This window comes from Amphibalanus amphitrite, unplaced genomic scaffold (assembly GCF_019059575.1).
Source record: "Amphibalanus amphitrite isolate SeventyFive unplaced genomic scaffold, NRLGWU_Aamphi_draft 001511F_arrow, whole genome shotgun sequence".
Classification (NCBI taxonomy): Eukaryota; Metazoa; Arthropoda; class Thecostraca; order Balanomorpha; family Balanidae; genus Amphibalanus; species Amphibalanus amphitrite.
In genome coordinates, this window is record NW_024883004.1 from 71,778 (window position 1) to 76,940 (window position 5,163).

At 48.2% G+C, this 5,163-nt stretch overlaps 1 protein-coding gene across 3 annotated transcripts in view; it reads right to left on the bottom strand.

The window, feature by feature from the left end:
- Positions 1 to 1,809, bottom strand: part of LOC122373527 (epidermal growth factor receptor kinase substrate 8-like) — a 60,328-nt gene extending 58,519 nt beyond the window's left edge. For all 3 annotated transcript variants that reach the window (XM_043351667.1, XM_043351666.1, XM_043351668.1), the window contains exon 1: positions 1,460 to 1,809. The gene's annotated coding sequence lies outside the window, so the exon portion shown is untranslated. The remainder of the gene's footprint in view (positions 1 to 1,459) is intronic.
- Between the last annotated feature and the right edge of the window lie 3,354 nt (positions 1,810 to 5,163).

Genomic DNA, 5,163 nt, shown 5'->3' on the forward strand with positions numbered 1-5,163 from the left:
CCCCCTGACTAACGGGCGGCCCTCTGCGCCGGACACCCCTGCACGGAGCGGTGTGGGTGGGTGGTGATCGGGCCCGGGGCTATACACCGGGGAACGGCACACGGTCCCTCTCACCTCACCGCACCGGCCAATGGGCCTCAAACTGCGCCGCAGCTGGGATCCAGCTCCATAAATGTCATTGGATGCGCCGTGCTCACCGTGCACACGTCATTTAGAACATTCTCTATAATTCTATCACCGCAACTCTGGTCTCTGCAGTACCTATCCAACGCGGAAGCTTTTAGATGCAATATGCATCTCATCTCTGTCACATGCAGCCTGTCACATAGCCCGACTGTGAGTGGTGGGCGGCTGGGGCAGAGACGGCGCCCAGGACTGGATGTCCTTCGACCAGCACCGGTCAGCCGCAGCCTTGCGTCGGCCGGCTGAATTGCAGGGTGCGGCCCCAAACAAACGGCACGTGCCCCGGCTGGGGGGTCGTCCGGCCGCCGGGGCCGTGGCTGCGAGTGTGTAGGTACCGCGCCGCCCCACCGCCGCGCCGGCGCCCGGCCGCGCGTCCCCGCCGACCCCGTTCGCTCGGCACGGTAATGATGACCCCGGGAGATACGCCACGTCACTCGGCCTCCGCTCCGATCGCTGCGGGCCTCACACCGCGGCGGCGAAACGAAAGTGCTCATAAAACCGGAAGGCAGATCTTCTCTTCGAACGGCTTTTGTTTGGTTGAATAGCATTGCATACATTGGTCTGCATGTTAATTGTCTTTCATTGTTAGCAAATAGCAACAGTCTACAAATAGCGTCTATACGGCCCGGCGAACAGAAAATATGCTGGGCAGCAGAAAATGCTTTAAATTCCAGTGACTTTTCCCGATTATACCCGTGACTCTATGTCAGAGAATGTCGGCGGCGGCTGTTTGGTTGCCACATACTGAACGAAATGGGAAAACCGCACGGCGGCCGGCCGGACTTCCCTTCCGGCGTGGCCTACCTCGGAGAGACCGACCAGCCGGCACCGTTCTCAACCGCAGCACAGGGCCCGGTACCGCACGAGCGTTCAGCGACCCCCGCCATCGCCATCGGGGCGGCATGCAGAGTGTAGCCACCGACAGTCTGCCCGCAGCGCAGCGCCCCTCACCTGGCCCCGCGGCCCCCGCTGGCCGACACACCTGGACACCGGCCGCGCCCCTGCCTGGCCTCGGTGACCCCTGGACGGGTCCGGTCACAAGTCCGGCACCGATCACAGTCACTGGAACCCAGCAGACACGGCACCGCCGCCGGCGGCGACGGAAGATGTCTGCCCTCCCCCCCCCGCGCGCCGATGGCCCGTGGCAGCCGGGCGAGGCCCGTCGCCCGCCACCGCCGACTTTCTCCTTCGTGCCAGGCCCTGCCCGACGCGAAATGACGATACGATCGCAGGCCTGTGTCCTCCACAAGCTCTACAAACTAACAGCGCGACTCACCTGCGATCTACGTGGTATCGAGTCGTCTGAGTTCTAGTTGAAGTCGGATCGCATGCCGTTGGCGGCGCGGACCGCTGGGAGACTGCAGCGCGGCGGCGGACCACAACACCGGCAGCGCACCTGGCCGGGCGGCGACCGACTGACGGCGGCGCCAGTCACCAGGGCTGCCGTCTGCACCGTATCGCACACCCTCGGACCACCGCTGTCACGGCGCGCGATGATAGTGCTCGCGGATAGGCACAGCTTTATCCACAGATAATCAGCGAGCACCACTTCTGCCCGGCGCCGACTGGCCACTTCGGATTCCTCCGTCCGCGCTCGGTCGTCCCTGGGGCTCGGGATTACCTGCCCGTCCCACACTCGGCTACCGGGGCGATTAGTCTTAGGCTGCCATCTACCGGCAAAGTGTATACTGAAGCTTGTCAATTGGAGCGATCACTAGGTGTTCCTAACAGCGCATCGGCAAGTTTGTAGGTAACCATCTATAGCTTTAAAAGTCCACTGTCCAGGTATTGGTCCAGGTGCCCAAATGGAACCCAAGATATAGCGCTTGTTATCTACTTCGTTACTCGTACCAGAACGCTTGATGGTGAGCAACTACCTACCTAGGTACAGACGGAAATGCCTGGTGGCGAAAGCAAATCCAAATATTCAAATGGCGACTCGCGCCTGTGCTCACGGCGCAATACATGAAAATGCTGAGGCTGCCTGTAGTTGAAATATGATGGGAGCAGCGACTGCCAGTTGAAGTCGTGAGTGGGACAGACTGTGTCGGAATTTGACGAGTCGCTAAGCTTCAGCACCCTAATTCTCGGGATTAACAAACATTGCTCGCGAGCAGATCATATAAATTGAAACCTATTTAAAAGGTTTCGCTTTATTAGTATTTTTTCAGTACGGTAGCTCCATTTTTCATCGTTCATTCATAAATTGGAGGCTCGAACTTCCAAGTCCCACGTAGTTTGCATTTACAGTCTTATAAAAATAGTGGTCCTGTCTCTTCAAGGTTTGAGACATCTACAACGCTGTTACGACAGCAGTCAGCTATTCTTACTATTTGTTCTAATATTGTAGGAAACTATGACGTCATAAAAATTTGAAACCTCTGAAGATATATATATATATATATATATATATATATATATATATATATATATATATATATATATATATATATATATATATATATGCAAGATACCTATAAGAAACCTATAAGATACCTATAAGATACCTATAAGAAAGTATATATGGACGCGTGTATATCACACCACGGGGTGTTACAGAGTACAGACACAAAATACGGCCGGTGTGTGAATCACACCAAGTTGAGCTAATTACAATTTTACTGTCTGAGACTTCTGGGATCACTCTGTGCCTGTGTATAATCTCCACACACACACATCTCAAGTCGGTTACACGGTCATAGAATACTAGTCGGTTACTGGATTGGTTATTACCTAAAATTTTTACATGATTTCAAGCTACTTTTGGAATTTATTAGATGGCAGCTAAGAACTGCAAAACAAAAAATTGAAATGAAAGTTGTAGTCTAGATTTAATGCATTTTAAGCAAAAAAAATAGGATTAGATTTCAATGAACATTTAAATTTGATTTACTGATACCGGTGCGGTTTACCCGTTACAGTTGGTACCGGCAGTGATGCCAGCTTCACTGATATTGCAGAAAGCACATGCTAGATTAGGTGCTGCCAAAACTTAATGAAAATCAGAGCAGAGACCAGTTTTATCAACAGTAAAATAGCTGGTAAATGTCAAGTTTAAGTCCTAAGCAGATTTCATTGATAAATTTTTCATATTTTTGCATTATTTGAAATCCTGAATCCAAAAATGATACTCATATGTCTCGCAAATAAAAGAAAAAACAATCAAACCTGACCTAACCTTACCTACTTACCTATAACCTACCAACCTACAACCTACAAACCTACAACCTAACAACCTAAAACCTACAAACCTACCTACCTTCAACCTAAAACCTACAAACCTACAACCTAACCTAACCTAAAACCTAAATTTTTTGCTGTTACATATTTGTATCAACAGCATCACAATTGTAGTTAGGACCTAAACTTGACATATACCGCCTGGCGGATTTTTTTGCTATAGACTGCTAATTCACATACGGAGCGAGAACACGATAGGCACAAAAGCGGATAGGGCTTTACAGTTTACGCCCTGTATATGAAGCGGTCTTAAGCAAAAAATTCTGGCAGGCAGCTATTTTTCTGTTGGTAAAACTGATCTGAGAGGGCATTGAACTTTTGGCAATAATCATCCCAGATGCCGCAAAGCGCTGCTCACCAATGGAATTTTATATATATTTGAAATAAACATCAGTAAATAAAAAATATTATTGCAGTAGCTCAGCCATTACTGGGCCAATTGAGCTGAAACCTGGACTGTTGACAGACACTCGCCATACTATAAAATTAATCTAAGCATACAGTCATCACAAAACCTGACAAAGTAGACATTTCTAAAACACTTTGTTGTGTTTGCAATCATGCTGAGATCCTCTGGTAAAATACCAATATGCTTATTGTAGTGTAGGCTGTAGTAGAGTAGTATGTGATGTTGAATTGGACAATAAAGATACCTAATACAGTTAACAATATAAAAGCAGCTGAAGCAGTGTAATCTGACAGTTATGCTAGTAGGAGACACACACTAGTCTGTTGACTGTTGCGTGTCAGGGCTGAGAAAGCTTTGACATTCTGGGCCTTTGGAGGGTCTGGAACACCACAACTCCAACAGAGTATGCCACAAACTTAACAGCAGGACATTTCTGGAAGATTTCCTTGGAAGTTTCTGGTTTCATCATAAAGCTAGGCATTGTTAAATTTCATTAAAAATTTGATAATCCTCTTTAAAGAAATGGACCAATTGATATACCACCTCTGCTGGATTTTGATAGCTAGTGGCTGCCAATTGCCATACAAGAAGACTGCAGTCTACAAGTGATACGGCCACAAAAAACTGCAAGGGCCTAATGTATTTATTCACTATTTCTCTCAGTAAACCATGAGGCACATGGTCCACAACTCTGGCTGTAGGTACCCAGAGTCTGTATATACAACCCAGAGTTTAAGACTGGCTCAATCCTTTAAGCATGTTTCTAGCAGGAGTTTCCTTTAGAGAGTACCTGCATGTATCAGAGCTGAAGATCGGAGACTTTGTTTATGTAGGCATGTGTAGTTTAGACATTGAACAACATGCATAGTGCAGATGATATTACAAACATATTACAAACATATTACATATTTTTCCTGTCCCATAGCTCAGTTGGTAGAGCATTGGACTCCCGGGAGTGAGAGCCCGGGTTCGAGACGCTCCGGCGCTCGATATTTGAGAGTCCTGACGGGGATGGTTTGCGGTTGGTGGGAGCAGCCGCAGCCAGTTGAAGTCAGTTGAGTGGGGCAGGCCGTGTCCGGCTTTGAAGGGCACGTTAAACTTTGGCATCTAAATTATCCCGATACCCGGAATTGCGCGATCGGACGGTAAGGGTCGGGGTCTACGCAACAAGCTCTGCTTAGCGTGGGCTCCGGCTCTGTCAATCCGTCCATTCAAACATTCGAGCTAAATTTATTTAAAAAAAATTGTTACTGGTATGTATTTTTATAACAATTTATTTTGGATATTGTACAGTTTTTTTTTTCTTGGACTGTTATCACAAAACCTAACCT